Source organism: Heterodontus francisci, chromosome 17 (genome assembly GCF_036365525.1).
Source record: "Heterodontus francisci isolate sHetFra1 chromosome 17, sHetFra1.hap1, whole genome shotgun sequence".
In the NCBI taxonomy this organism is placed as follows: domain Eukaryota; kingdom Metazoa; phylum Chordata; class Chondrichthyes; order Heterodontiformes; family Heterodontidae; genus Heterodontus; species Heterodontus francisci.
The window spans coordinates 26,988,935-27,005,530 of record NC_090387.1 but is presented as its reverse complement, the minus strand read 5'-3'; the positions used below and the strand labels follow the sequence as shown (position 1 = coordinate 27,005,530).

The window sequence follows — 16,596 nt, the reverse complement described above, 5'->3', positions numbered from 1 at the left end:
CGAAGTGTGTCTGCACTTGCTACCATTTGTTATATGTGTGATTTGGAGAAAAAAAGCTTTAGAAATTAAGTTTTTTTTTTAATCTGATTATCCCACTGAGTTCTAATTCTGCCAAAGCAAATTTTAGTGTTGTGTTTCACAGTGCAGGATGGCAGCTGTATCTTCCCCCTAAAATCCAGTCAAATCTACTTATGTGGTCTATCCGTCAGCAACCTGAATTTTTGCCCAATGTGATGAGTTTCTGTTTAGAAATTCATGCATATTGTTTAGACTCACTCCCTTGCCTCATCTTTAGCTTTCTGTGGTTTACATTAAGAACAGGAATAAGATGCAAACATGGTTTACCCTTTATATCCATCAGTCCACCAAGAATTACAACCACTTGTACATTTTTGATTGTAAGGTGTAGTGCTAAACTGGCTCACAATTGTACGTGAATAACTTGTGAAAACTGAAAACTTTGTGCACTTAAAAGCAGTTCTGTAACCATACTTACTTACCTGGCAGGGGAGAAGTCTTGATACACTCCCTGGGCCGGTTGTAAGTGCCTAGTGCGAAGATTTTCGTGGATATCAGCGGATTGAAGGCGGTGGCGGCGACAACAACTTGAGCTGTGGCTGCTGCTAGTAGCCAAGCTCCGGGTCAAGGGGTGCGCAACACTGTGAAGACCTCAGCCCATGGACTCCCCGTGGATCCAAACAAAATGTGAAGGATACTTTAGAAATTGACCAAGCCCCTCTGCCTCCTCCAGAGAAAGCAGAGGCAGTGGAAAAAGAGGCAGCACCAGAAGGAGAGTGGCAAATTGTTACAAGGAAGAAGACAGAAAAGAAAGGGCGGCTTTCCCTGTCAAGTAGTGGCAAGAAGCGGCTGATGCCTCTGACACACACCAGTGGCGGCTGCTCCTCAGATGAGGAAGGGTAGGAGGGCCTAACACCAACAAAAGAAGCAGCAAAACACCAAGGAGGCAGAGAAGACAAATGGTCCAGGGCTGGAAAACACTGGAAGCAGTGAAGGGCCCAGGGAACACCTGCGTCGGGACGCCAGAAGCAGCGATGCAACCAGCACCCCCACCGGGAAACCGGGAGCAGAACAACCTAAACGAGGAGCCAAACGAAACCAAAACTCCACCCCAGCACAAGCAAACCCTTCCCGAGTTGACGCCCCACCATAGTCACCCAAACGGTACAACGCTGCTGTTGCAGAGCAGGACTCTTTTCTCAGCCCAAGGACTGTGGAACAGTTTAAACCCGCCACAGGTATGCAGCAGCACAACCAGGAGCTGAAACTTGTGTAGGCTTTTGGATGTATAATCTAAAAAATTTTTAATGTGTTTAAAAATTGCCTCTATTAACATGCGTAGCATTAAATCCACTACGCGATGTGTTTTGACCTTAGGTTACCTGGCCAATGTCAAGGCTGACCTGCTATTTCTGCAGGAGTGTGCGATACCACACCTCAGCACTTACAAGCATTGGTCAAGGTCGTGGTCCCATTGGCTATCAATCTGGTCAGGGGGAAATTATTCCCATTCCTCTGGCCTGGGTATTCTGCTGTGAGGAGGCAACTTCAGTTAAGGAGGTGGTGGGCGGTCGCCTCCTCGTAGCAGATGTAATGTACAACAATGCTGCGCTCCAGTTAATCAATGTGTCCCCCCTGGTCCAATACAGCTAATGGCCATTCTCCAGCTGCTCCCACTGCTGCTGGCGATATCCAGGCTGGTCATTCTAGGTGGTGACTTCAACTGCATCATTTGATGCAGCTGGACGATCTGGCAGTGATGACAGCAAACTGGACGCCACGTCCAGACTCCTAATGGAAACAGTAAAAGATGCCAAGCTGCACGACGTCTTCAGCAACCCTGCAGACGGAGCGCAGTGTAGATATATCTGGTCAAGACCAGACAGATCTAACCTTTCTAGACTTGACTTCCTGTTTGTGTTCTGTGCATTCACGATCAGATCCACCAATATCAAGCCAGTGTTCTTCTCTGTCCACTGCCTCTTACTGGCTGTCACTTACAGGACGACCAGCAGGTTGGCAGGGGAACATGGAAGCTGAAAATAAAACTGCTGACCCCAGAAAACGTTGAGGAACTCAAAAGGGATTACAAAGGTTGGAGAGCTGTGCAACCCCTCTTTGAGTCTCCAGTGCACTGGTGGGAAGCGATCAAGGCAAACATCAAGAGGTTCTTCATCCTCCAAGGTATTCAAAGGGCGAGAGAGAAACAGGGGGAAATGTCCCGACTCCAGAAAAGAATGCAGAATCTGCTCCGGCTGCAGTCGATGGGGGTCGAGGTCAAGGAGGATCTCCAAGAGGTGAAGAGCCAGCAGGCCTCGCTCTTTGCCATGGAGGCCTCCAAGATCATCATCCAGTCCAGAGTCCGCTCCGTTGAACAAGATGAGAGGTGCTCGCGTTGCTTCTTCCAAAAGTTCGTTTGCTGTAACGAACCCTTTGCTGCGTCCATCAGGAAGGATGTGGGCATAAGAGGGGTGACAATCCCAGGCAGCAGAGGCATTCGGGTCAAAGCCTCCCTATACGTGGATGACGTCGTCGGCTTCTGCTTGGATCTGCAGTCCATTTGCCGGCTGATGAGCATCTGCGACAGTTCAATCTGGCCTCGGGAGCCAAAGTAAATCACGGCAAGAGCAAGGCCATGTTCTTTGGGAACTAGGCTGATCGATCCTTTTTTCCCTTCGCCGTTAGATTAGACTACCTGAATGTGCTGGGGATATGGTTCAGAGGTGCCGGGGCATGCGCCACAAACTGGAAGGAGAGTATAACCATGGTAAAACAGAAACTAGCAGGTGGGAACAGCATTCTCTCTCCATTGGTCACCAGGTGTGAGGCACTCATGTTACTGTACGTGGCGCAGGTCTGGCCCATACCCCACTCCTGCGCCGTGGCAGTCATCCGAGCCATCTTCCGCTTTATCTGGAGATCAAAAATGGACGTTGTCCGCAGGGACACGATGTTCAAACCTCTGGATAAAGGGGGGGGGGGGGGAAACGTACCCAACGTCGCCTTCATCCTGATGAACACCTTTGTGTGCGGCTGCATCAAGCTGTGCGTAGAACCCCAATACGCAAACGCCAAGTGTCACTACGTGCTGAGGTTCTATCTGTCCCCGGTGTTGGGAAAGATGAGTCTGGTCACATTGCCGCGAAGCACTCCATTCAGTTGGACAGTGCCGTACCACCTATCCTTTGTGGAAAAGTCTGTGCAGCAAAACACCTTTGGCCACCAATCCATCAGGTAGTGGTCTGCATGGAATGTCTTCAAGGCCATGCGGGAAAAGGAGATGTTGGATTCTGTCAGATGGTTCCCCGAGCAGACTGCCAAAGTCATTTGGCAGAATACCTCGTCACCAGAACTTTCAAACAAGCACCAAGACGTAGCTTTGCTGGTGGTGAGAAGGGCCCTCCCCGACAGATCCTTCACAGATAATTTCACAGCCTCTGCACGCTGCCCTCGAGGTGGTTGTGGTGGGGAAAAGACTGTTGCCTGCCTCCTTCTGGAATGTGCCTTTGCAAAGCAGGTGTGGAAGAGATGTAGTGATTTTTGTCGCGGTTCATCCCGAGCAGCTCCGTAACACAGGACTCTTTGCTCTGCGGGCTGTTCCCAGAGACGCATACGAAGGTTTAAAAAAAAACTGCTGCTGGAGGACCATCAACTCGGTGAAAGACTCTCTTTGGTCTGCCCGAAACTTGCTGGTCTTCCAAAGCAAAGAGTTGTCCACAACTGAGTGTTGCAGACTGGCACATTCCAAGGTCCAGGATTACGTGCTGACTGACGCACTAAAGCTTGGGGCAGCCCCAGCAAAGGCTCAATGGGGAAAGGGGACTGTGTAAGGGCCTCCCACCGTAGTGAACTGAGGGGCAGGAGCCAATGTTTTTTTTTTTAAAAACCCTCGGGCTTTATGCACCAAAATGTTTTTTACTATATAATGCCAATGTACATTGCATATGAAATGGAATGGCAAGAATGGTGAGGTAACTCCTGTTTCTGTATCGAAGAAATCTAATCTCTATTGTACTTTTCGAAATGTGAAATTTGAGCTGCTTTGTTATGTATTTTGTATGAATAAAGTATATTTTTGGAAAGAAAATGTTCTGTAACCTAACGAGCAGTATTTACTTTATAGCTTTAAATATCTGGTCAACAATAACATAAGTATAATTGGACAGAGACCACAACTTTGCTTTTTATAGAAATATGGTCCAAAATTTAATGTCAGCTGGTTTGTGCCCAAAACATCAAAGCATGCAATCCTCCTGCGAGAAATGTTCCACCTGTTCTGCAGTAATTATTCCATCTGAACAGTCAGTGGGCACTCGTCTGTTATTGCCTCTTGATCGATGACTGAAGACTTTTGTGTTGTCAGCTTTTCTTTTGTACAATGCTTTTCTATTAATGCAAATTAGTATTGAACCAAGGATGTAATGTATAAAATAGGTGCAGTTTTTTAAAGGTATTTTTCTTCATACTCATGAACTCATCTTGGTAAAATAGATTAACATAATCAGTAAAATTTGTGTCATGGTGACTTCACAAGCAGCAAATATAGCTTTTGTTTACAAGGAAACTTTCATAGGCACTAAACTGCCATAGAACAGCCTTCCTTTATCGTCACTTGAGTACTTCAGTGTTTATGAAGAAGTTAAACCATATCCTCCTTTACTGGCTAATTGTTCTTGAGGGAAAACATATGTTTTCATCAAAATGGTAACTCGAAAAACAAATCGTTGTGCTGATATTGCAGTTTTAAATAGCTGAACTGTATATGCTGAACATTTTATATGAATGCACCCATTTGGGGTTCATCAGCAGTATAAGGCTCCCAGAGAAAAAACTACCTTCCTTTCAAATTAAGTGATCACTTCATTTGCAAGAATATATGCATCAGTTATGTAAAAGGCCTGATGAAAGTCAGCTGTCTGCAGTAATACCTTGTAGATATTGCCAGAACTTACGCAGTCATTCCCTGAAAAAGAAAATTCAGTTTGTCGAGACTGTGTGGTTGTATTGGGAATTGCTCGTACCAGGAAACTAACTTCCCCTGGTACTAATTCTTCCCAGAACAGTTATGTAAGAATTGAGGGAAAAATTCTTTCTAAATCATGTGTTTTCTAACAACTTAACTCATGATCAGAGTTTGTGCAATGGAACAAAAGGAAAACTTTAGACCAGAAAAAGCCTACTTTAATGGGATGTTCTGATCGTTTAGATTTCTATTAGGATTGCTTTTTATTAACTTGCACTGAGCTCCTAGCTTCACAAGGAGATAATAGAAGTTTAGGATTGGGAGAGATTAGATGGAATTTTTTTTCTTCAGTTGTATTAACTCTACCTGATTGGAGAGAACTTGATGTTGACATTGTGTGACAAGATTTAAATATTTCATTCTCCAACTCTGGCAGTTTCTTACTTTTGAACACGACAACTCACAATTAAAAGAAATAGTTATTGTTTCCCTTCACAACAAAATAGAACAGTTTTTAGATTTTTTTGAAAGCTTGGGTTCCTAGTTGGTTCTTAACCTTAAATGTATTTTGGGTTGACATCTGTAATACTGTGACAGTTACAATTAGGTATTAAAAACTGAAATATCCTTTAGGGCTTAATTGTATTTTTAAGAAAAACTCATTACTGTTGCAGTTAATCTGTTAGAAATAAATATCATGAATTAATATATGGTTTTGACTATATCCCATATTTGGTGTTCATTCATTCGCAATGTGAAGTATAGCCAGACCCCTCCAGTGCTCCTTGATTCCACAACCGGTGAAATCCTGTGGAATTCATAAATTTGAAAGACAGGTAGGTTAACCATTAATTTCACATTTTCACTTTTCCTGCTAGCCTGCTAATATAAGTTGCAGTTGCCCCTTATAGCCAGATACAATTTGCTAAGAGATTCTGGGGGTCCTATAGTGAAAAGCAAGCTCCTTGGAGGAAATCGCCAATGGATAGATCCACTGAACCACAGACAGGAAAATTGCAAAACTCCATGCCTATATTGAGATGCACAACAACATAACCAGCCAATTATTTGGAGCATGGTTGCTGAAGAGCAGTTTGAATTATTTGTCAAATGTACCTTTTAAATGTCTGAGAAAAACAATTTGTTGGAACTCCGACATGAATTCTTCACTCCATTTTATAACAAAGCATATTACCACTAAGGACCTAACTTGGCTATTGGTTAGTAACTTTACATCCTGCTCGGAGGTCTGCGGCAGAATTTCACTCCATTTGAGGGTTTTTCAGTTCAAGGTACTATCATTTGAACTGTGCAGTGGTCTTGCTACAGCCTGGTGCTTTATAAATAATGTATTGACAGGCATCTGTAGAGCACCTTTACCACATTGTTGTTCTGTCACTCATGATCTCATGATACTAGACCACCTCAAGGCACAGCAGCAAGTATTCTCCCAGGTCGGATTGATTATAAAACTAAAAAATGGTTAATTTTTGAGAGAGGAAATGGTATTCTTAGGACTTGTTCTTTAAGACATTAAGTTGTATTCTGGAAAGGTAATAGCTATAAAATGCATTTCCACAATGTAAGACTTTTAAAATTCAGTCCTGTACATTCTTGAATTCCGACATGTCATGTTTTGAAACCATTACAGCAGGCTCCAAAAGGGTTAATGGTCACAAAGAGTACCTAGCAATGAACTTCACTCAATCAATTTCCTGATCCAATGAGGGCAATTACTTACTGGTACCTTCACTTCTCGAATTGGGTAGAGACATTTCCTACATGATCAGCATCAGCTAAAGCTGATGCAGGACATTTTTGTATTTCAGGCCTCCAACTTACCTGTTGTCTGATATGATGTATCATTTACAAGTGCAGTGCTCAAAGAAACAACAGAAGCAGTGGTAATTAAACACCATATATAATGCTGCCTTCACATCCTCAGTGAAGCCAAATTAAGAAGGGGAACCAATGAAAACCGTCACGAAGGCCTGTGTAGGCCATAACCACAACAATTGAGATAGTTTCTCCTATCAGTGGTGGTGAGTGCCTGGAACTTGCTGCTGGGGGAGGTGGTGGAAGCAGGTACGATAGCGACATTTAAGAGGCATCTTGACAAATACATGAATAGGATGGGAATAGAGGGATACGGTCCCCGGAAGTGCAGAAGGTTTTAGTTTAGGCAGGCATCAAGATCGGCGCAGGCTTGGAGGGCCGAATAGCCTGCTCCTGTGCTGTACTGTTCTTTGAGAACTGCACTTTTGTGCGAGCACATATGAGCTACTGGATTGTAAAGTTAATCTTTACTTTCTGATTAGTCTGAATACATTTTCTGATACTCCACTGAAAATTGAGATTGTGCAATGCTTGTGATTAGCATGTTGTTCCTTTTGGCTTGACTCTCTAAGTCCCCAGAATTATGGAGCGATGCAGTATAAGCAGCCATGTACTGATTGGAAAGCATCATTCCCTCTTTTGGTCTTTAGCAGCTTGGAGATGATTTGTCTCCAGAAGTGATAACTGTACCATATACTGTTTCAGCAAAGTCTCTTCTGCTAGTAGTGAGGCTGTGGTTGGGTGCATTATAGAGCTGTAGTTTAACTATTTCTGGTGATCCTGTTGGTCTTTTACTTTTCCACAAACTTCAACTTTTGAAAGGTTCCAGTCTTCGCAGCCTGCTGCTGTATCAGACTTCCGAGAGCAGGTGTTCCCTCTCTCTTGAGGCTGCCACCACTGGTTGTTTTCATTTCTTACAGCCTGCTCTGAGTTTGCCTCTGCTGTTCTTCTGTACAGCCTCTCTGCCTTCAGAAAATCTGGAATCAAGCATCAATAGCTGATTGACCTTTTCCAGTATGCAAAGTCCAGAAGTCTGGTTTCAGCCAAGCAACCTGGACTTTCCATTGTTCCATTGTTAACAGCTGCATGGTACATTTGCATCCTCAGAATCAGTTGACTCCTTGTTTACAATCTAAAAGTCTGGGAGGGTGAAACAAATTATTCTTCAGATGTTACCCCTGCAGTCTTGGTTTTTGTAAAAAAAAAGTATTTGATCTGTGTTCTCTGTTGTCTTGGCAACCATGATTTCTGTTTGTCCGTTGAGTGGATGTGAGGTCACCTGACTTTTCGGACTCATTCTTATCTTTGCATTCCGTGATGACCTTTGAATACTAAGCAGTTTTGGAAGAAGGGAACAGCACCTTTATGCTTTATGTGGCCCAGCCAGATAAGGCAGTGAATGGCTAAGCCAGTTTTGCACCATAAATGTTCAAGTCTGCGTCCCTTGGACTTAGAGCAGAAATGTGGTGAATGGTCAGTATGGGAGAGTAATTGTTTTAATAGGGACTAGGGCATCAAAGGTGGAAGGGAGGGTGTGGTTGAGCAGCTCAATAGCTACAGATATGTCATGGTGAATGGAGGACCAAAGGTAAGCCAATTGGGATTTTGGGAGTGCAGTTGTAAGTGAATGAGGAGAATTTTTTTCCAGAGGTGGACACAGAAGGAAGTGGGTAGGGGGTAGAGAGCAATTCAGGGAAGTGATCAGAGATGGCGATGTCTGTGATTGGCACAATGGGAGTAATGAGGCCATGTGAGATGGCAAGATCAAGGGGTGGCCATCAACATGGTTTGGGGAGTTTATATGTAGGGGGTGAATAAGGGGATTATGAGGGGGCAGTGAGCTCAGAGGAGAGAATGCATGAGGAATTGAGATGTAGGTTGTAATTACTGAGGAAGGATGAACAGTCTCTCGGCTGAGAGAAGAAAGTAGTGAAGATATTTTGGTGAGAAAACTTTTAGGTACTTTGGGCAGTAAAGAATGAGGATTTTGAGAGGTGAGGAAGTGGAAGATGTTCAAAGGAGGATAAAGTGCCAGAGGAGTAGAGAGACCACCACTGCGATAGCCTTGGTGGAAGCTATAGCCAGGCGGGGAAGGCTTCATTTAGAGGGAAAACGTCATCACCCCTTAACCAGGTTTCCATCAGGGCCATGATGATGCCCAAAACTCATGGATGGCAAGGGCCAGACATTCTAGGAGATGCGGAGACAGGCAGTGACAGCAGATCAGCTGGTAGAGTCCACAGGGTCAGAACTGGGAGGAGTGAGTTGAACAGGGAAGGAGGTTGGCAAGATTAGTCCCCATTGGGCACACTGGGTGGCAAGGTCAGTGAGAGTGTGCAATTTGGCTGCTGCTCCAGATTGAGCCTATCACTTATATTTCCACTTTTATCTCCCTTTTTTTTTACATCTTTAGTAGTATAGGGTTGTTGCTCTTAAGAAGTTAGCACCAAGTGCATTGATGGGCGCATTGGAGAGTGCCAAGTGCAGAACAGGGGGAGGTTGTAGTCTCATCTAAGAGGGAGCCAAGTCTGGTATGGCGGCAGGCGAGTAGGTAGGTCAAAGGAGTACCCAAAGTTTGGAGTGGTGATTTGGGAGGGCAGAGTATCTGAGAGGGGAGGAATGAAAGAAGGCTTGACGACAGGAATGAGGGGTCTAAGAGAAGGGAAAAAGGGAGAAACAGAAGTGATGGGCTCAGATCTGGAACAGCAGCCTGATTCCAAACGTGAATGGACATGGGCAAAATTCAAGTTACATCGGCCTGGTTGAGGAGCAGTTATTAGGATATATTAAACTTGGTAGTAAACGGAAAATAGATAGGAAGCAATAGGATATAGTATATTATAGAAATTTTTTGTTAGCTATTTTCCTAACTGTTCAATGTAAAATCACAGTGAGCCTTAATGTGGGCTTGGTCATTTCAAAAAAATACATGTTGCCTGAACAGGTATTTTGAGTTGTTTGTCAATGGAGTTTCTTTATTCAATTTTAAAATATAGCTGTTTGAAATTTGGAAAGTTTTGTTGCTTACCAAGAATATAGGTATTAATTGTCACGATTTTATCAATTCTGCCAAGGTGAAAATGCCTTTGAGTTAACATCTAAAGAATTATGAAAATATTAGAAAGATTTACTAACTTTTTTACAGATATATTTTGAATAGACTTAACTTTGTGATACCTTTTCAATTAATCTGCCATCTGATGATCACATCTGGATTTCATTGAAGTATAATCCCTTTGGATAATTTAGGAATCTTGTTATGTATCAAAGCACTCTTTTACAAGAAATTATAGTTGATGTTTGTGTGATCCCCATTACATTTCAAACTTAGAAATAAAGGATTTCAAAAATATTTCATGCATTCTCCTGTAACACATTACATACTGCATTGTATTTCAAATAGTTTGTGGGTCATAAAGGATTGCAATCAAGACTTCAGAAAATGGCTAAAATATAATCATTTGGCATGTTTGAACCTGCTGTGCCTGGTCAATTGAAAGGAGGCTATGGTGACCTTTTCAGCCCTGGCAAAAGAATGGTGATTTTACAGTGTTGCTCCTTAATAACTGGAATCTTGGCCACCACTGAGTTCTTGTTTGGTTTCCATTCACTTTGCAGTAGTAAGGCATTACAAAAGTTCACAAACCAAACACAAATGCATTCAGGTAAATGTTCCATTTTACTGGCAGGCAGTAGTGACTGGCCATTTGTTTTATACCCTGCCGGATTATTGTTTCTATAATGGAAATGAAAATCAGGTGGTCTGTAAAACAAGCAGCCAATCTGCTTTCACCCGGCAATAAAAGTGAAAATTCAACCCATTCTGTTACTTCTGCAATGCATGTGAAGGAGGACTATGTTGTGAACTAGTTTTTATCTTTTTAATAAAATAAATGTTTTCTCCATTTTACAGAAAGCATGTTTATTAGGTTCTTATAATTTCTGATACTGTTTTTTATTTTTATAAACTTGAAGATTATATTTTAGACCCCAGACTTGCAAAAAGGATCTGACTTCTCATAATGATGAAATTATGGGGGAGGGAAGAATTTACTTAGTAAATGAAATGCGGAGTGTAATTTTATCGGCTCCCCGGTGGCGGGCTAGGAGACGGGCCAGTAAAATGCCAGGGAGCCGCATTCCGCATGATGCAGTTCTGCTGGGGCATTTTCCCAGCAGCCGGAATGGCAGCGGCTCAGTTGCCCGTTGATTGGAGGCGGGTGGCCAATTTAGACAACTAAAGACCATTTTCCAGGTATTTTGCCGGGAGTGGAGCTGTTCCCTGCCGCATGGGGAGGCTGCAAGGAGTTGGCTTCCTGGTTGCGAGGGGGAGGGCGCCAGTGGTGAAGGCCAGTCCTGATGCTGCCTCTGAATGGCTTCCCATCCGATTGCCAGGGCCTGCCTGCTTGGCCCCAACATATAGAAAACACTCTGCCACCCCTGCAAGGGCACCTCAAAATGGAGGCGCCCTCATGTTTCATTTGCTGCCTCAGTTGCGGCCACTTCTCTTGGTGCATACTGGCCACCCAAAATGCTCACTGACATCCGGACCGTCCCCTTCTGGGAAGATGCCGCCCACTGTGTTGTTTTGGCAATTTGCTAAACTTTTAAGAAACTCAAAAGTGGCCACAAGGGAGCAGGAGGTGTGGAATAATATGAAGTTGAATTGTTGGTTTTGATTGCAGCCTGTTGAATTAGATCAAAACGGCTAATTTCTATTTGTCCCATGTTTTAAAGGGATTTGCTGTGGTTTTGAGAATGATGGGTGGTGGAGAAGATGTTCATTTCAGTTGTTCATTTCTAAAGGGCTGAAAGCTCTTTCCCATGACCTTGCAAGCAAAGTAATAAAATCATATTGTGTTACAGAAACTAGACCACATGAGAACAGTAGGGACAATTTATTTGGTTTTGTTAAACATTGAAGTGACGTCCAGTTTTCTTATCCACCAGAACTGTGGTAATATAAATTCTTATTTCCATGAATGCTGTTATTGCTTTCTATTGTGACTTTTCTGTTAAAGGTTACAATAAATGAGATGAGAATAATTGTTTGGTCATTCCATGCAGTTGATGCATAATGATGCCCTCGTTGGTAGGTTATGATATAATCAATGCATGTCTGAGTGGCTCGGTGGTTTATTACCAGAAAAAAGATGAGCATTATACGGCGTAAATTTTGACAAAATAATTGAAATGTAAATTGCATGAGCTTCCCTCCCTTTTTTCTTCATACAGTTCTGGAGGCTTAGGATAGAGATAATTTTGTCTGATACATTAAGAGTGATGCAGTTTAACAGTTTACATATAAAAATATCAGCACACTTTTACCATGACAATTTGCAAATTCTTAGTGGAATTGTTGACTCTTCGGAAAAGGTTATTGCCAGATTCAATAAATCCGTATCGTATTTGCCTTAGATAATCTCCTGTGAAATTTCTTGTTTGTATCTGTTGTGTGCCTTGTCAGGGAAGGCTTTTCACGGAATGGTTTGAATTTCTGTCTATACTAGCGACCTCTGTAGTTTCCCTCATACTGTATTCTGTAAATTACATTTCACTGCTTGCGTTTTTAAATGATGATGAGTTGACTAAGAATTTCTTATTGCAAAGTTTTCCTGGAGTGTTGGGATTATGCAGAAGTGAACCTCATGGCAAGTCCAACCTATCATAAATTTATGTTGATTTTATGCACTAATGGTTGCTGAGGGAATGATAGTGCCTTTACTGCACAATGAATGGGGCCATTACATTTTACTCAGGCACTGGGTTAGTTTATTGTAGTTTTTGTAGCTCAATGAAATGATAGTTAATTAGTGATTACTCTGAAAATATGGATTTGAGTTTTAGACAAACATTCCATTAGATAATGAAGTTTTTTTTTAGAACATTACAGCGCAGTACAGGCCCTTCGGCCCTCGATGTTGCGCCGACCTGTGAAACCATCTGACCTACACTATTCCATTTTCATCCATATGTCTATCCAATGACCACTTAAATGCCCTTAAAGTTGGCGAGTCTACTACTGTTGCAGGCAGGGTGTCCAACGCCCCTACAACTCTGAGTAAAGAAACTACCTCTAACATCTGTCCTATATCTATCACCCCTCAACTTAAAGCTATGTCCCCTCGTGTTTGCCATCACCATCCGAGGAAAAAGACTCTCATTATCCACCCTATCTACCCCTCTGATTATCTTATATGTCTCTACTAAGTCACCTCTCCTCCTCCTTCTCTCCAACGAAAACAACCTCAAGTCCCTCAGCCTTTCCTCGTAAGACCTTCCCTCCATACCAGGCAACATCCTAGTAAATCTCCTCTGCACCCTTTCCAAAGCTTCCACATCCTTCCTATAATGCGGTGACCAGAACTGCACGCAGTACTCCAGGTGTGGCCTCACCAGAGTTTTGTACAGCTGCAGCATGACCTTGTGGCTCCGAAACTCGATCCCCCTACTAATAAAAGCTAACACACCATATGCCTTCTTAACAGCCCTATTAACCTGGGTAGCAACTTTCAGGGATTTATGTACCTGGACACCAAGATCTCTCTGCTCATCTACACTACCAAGAATCTTCCCATTAGCCCAGTACTCTGCATTCCTGTTACTCCTTCCAAAGTGAATCACCTCACACTTTTCCGCATTAAACTCCATTTGCCATCTCTCAGCCCAGCTCTGCAGCCTATCTATGTCCCTCTGTACCCTACAACATCCTTCGGCACTATCCACAACTCCACCGTCATCCGCGAATTTATTAACCCACCCTTCTACACCCTCATCCAGGTCATTTATAAAAATGACAAACAGCAGTGGCCCCAAAACAGATCCTTGCAGTACACCACTAGTAACTAAACTCCGGGATGAACATTTGCCATCAACCACCACCCTCTGTCTTCTTTCAGCTAGCCAATTTCTGATCCAAAGCTCTAAATCACCTTCAACCCCATACTTCCGTATTTTCTGCAATAGCCTACCGTGGGGAACCTTATCAAGCGCCTTACTGAAATCCATATACACCACATCCACTGCTTTACCCTCATCCACCAGAAGGTTTGGTCACCTTCTCGAAAAACTCAATAACGTTTGTGAGGCACGACCTACCCTTCACAAAACCGTGCTGACTATCGCTAATGAACTTATTCTTTTCAAGATGATTATAAATCCTATCTCTTATAACCTTTTCCAACATTTTACCCACAACCGAAGTAAGGCTCACGGGTCTATAATTACCAGGGCTGTCTCTACTCCCCTTCTTGAACAAGGGGACAACATTTGCTATCCTCCAGTCTTCCGGCACTATTCCTGTCGACAATGACGACATAAAAATCAAGGACAAAGGCTCTGCAATCTCCTCCCTAGCTTCCCAGAGAATCCTAGGATAAATCCCATCTGGCCCAGGGGACTTATCTATTTTCACACTTTCCAAAATTGCTAACACCTCCTCCCTGTGAACCTCAATCCCATCTAGCCTAGTAGTCTGAATCTCCGTATTCTCCTCGACAACATTTTCTTTCTCTACTGTAAGTAGTTTGATAACTACTTCAACTTATTTACGTGTTGTTGGATTTTTAAAAATGACACTGTGTACAGATCTCTGAAGGTAGCAGGGCAGGTGGATAAGATGGTCAAGAAGGCATACAGGATACTTTCCTTTATTGGCTGATGCCCAGAGTATAGGTGCAGGGAGATTATACTAGAAATATATAAAACACTAGTTAAATAGCAGCTAGAGCACTGTGTAGAGTTCTTGTTGCCACATTACAGCAAGAATGTGATCACACCAGAGGGGCGAAAGAAGAGATTTATGAGGATGTTGCCAGGAATGGAGAAGTTTTAGCTATGAGGAAAAGCTGGTTAGACTGGGGTTCTTTTATTTGGAACAGAGGATGCTGAGGAGAGACGTAATTGAGGGGCCTAGATAGAGTCGATAGGAAGGGCCTATTTCCATTAACGGAGATCAATAACTGGGGGGCAGAGATTTAAAGTATTGGTAGAAAGATTAGAGGGGAGTTGAGAAAGTCTTTCACCCAAAGAGTGTTGGAGTCTGGAACTCACTGCCTGAAAGGGTGGCAAAAACCCTCAGTGCATTTAAAAAAACACTTGGATATGTACTTGAAGTGCCATAACCTACAGGGCCATGGACTAGGAGCAAGAAAGTCAGATTAAACAGGATAGCTCTTTCTCATCTGGCATGTACGGGGTGGGCTGAATGACCATCTCCTGTGCTGTAAATCTTTCTATTTCTGCTTTTTTTTTCATTTACTTTTTCCTCGTTTTTGTCTGGAAGTGTCAAATAACAGATAATTGTTCTATTCAGTGAGCATATCAAAATCACGCAAGAGCTTTCTGGTGTAGCGAATATGTTCTAATGCTTCCAAAACAGAAGGGATATATTTAATTTATGGGTTTTCACACTATTTTCCTTGGGATGAACATCCTCTGTGAGCAGACCTCACATTCCCTACAAACCAGAGTGTACATTTGTCTGCCAAATATTGGGGTAAATGTAGTCAGGCCCTGGGGTTGAATAGAGAACCCCTGTCCCTTTGCTCCAGCTTATTGGAATGTTTAACATGCCGTCATGTCATGAAAGGATATATACCCTCATCAGACTACAACTCTAGTTATAAACCACTGGACAAATCTACTAAACATTAAACAGGTAAATGAACAAACAACATATTTGCAGTAATTACAAATTTTTACTGATCTCTTTGTAATGCCAAAAAACAACCAAAAGTTTTTCTTGTGCTGACCTTCAAATCAATCCTTGAAGTATGATCGCTTACTTCATACGTGCATTTGTGCGAATATGGAGTCATTGGCCTCGCCCTTATCTCTGACTGTCTTCTGTAATACTGTGCAATACTTAGCTCTGAATTCCTTTGAAGTTATCCTAGAACAAAGGAGATTAAAATTTTACTCATCATTAGATTTATATAGTCAGATGCACGCAGGATTCAAAATAGCATTCCCCACACAAATGGAGCAGTTGAAAAACATGCTGAACTGGAATTTGCTGCAGTGGCAATATTGGTGACGTTCGGCATAAGTTAGACTGTTGTGCTGCCTGACCCTCCAGTGCTTGTTTTATGTTGTAATTTGGTGGGGAAATAATTAGAATATACTGCAGAAAGTGTAGTGGTGGATAGGGAATGGCAGTCATTGGTTAAAGTAAAAACGCTTTGCAATGTGATGCTACTGAGGGCCAGAAGTGTTCTTGCCATTGATTTTAATGGGGGTGGAGATGTGATCATTAGCTGTTCAACCTTTTTAGCTCAGATCTTTGGACAAGCGTTAAAAATATGGCATGGCATATGTAATGGCGCAAGTCACCTGCTCCATAATTTCCTGGAATTTCTGTACCATGATAATGGTGTCTGCCATCGATGTGCCAGTTCTGCAATGCAGGTTTTTAGCTCTTTCAGGCCCAGACTATAAATAGCTTCACTGGATGTTTAACTGAATGTAATAGTTTGGAAGTAGCATTGCTTAATGTAATTAATTTACAAATTAGACTTTGGGGCTTATTTTAATTTAACTGTAAAATACATTTGACTGTAGATAAAGGTTATTTTTAGATAATTAGCTTGGAAAACAAGAATTTGTACAGTGGTACAGTTTATGAAGACTGTTGCGTAATTACCACAGAAGAGCCTGCATCGTAAATATTCTCTCCCGTTGACCAGTTCCAAATGCTTTGTTCTGAGAGATTGGTCCCCATCCAAGGACAACAGTAACAAACTATTCACTCAGACCTGTGCCTTTGGTGTTCCCTATGT

At 42.6% G+C, this 16,596-nt stretch overlaps 1 protein-coding gene across 1 annotated transcript in view; it reads left to right on the top strand.

Moving 5' to 3' along the window:
- gan (gigaxonin) overlaps positions 1-16,596 on the top strand; it is a 123,616-nt gene that overhangs the window by 93,514 nt on the left and 13,506 nt on the right. The window lies entirely within an intron of this gene.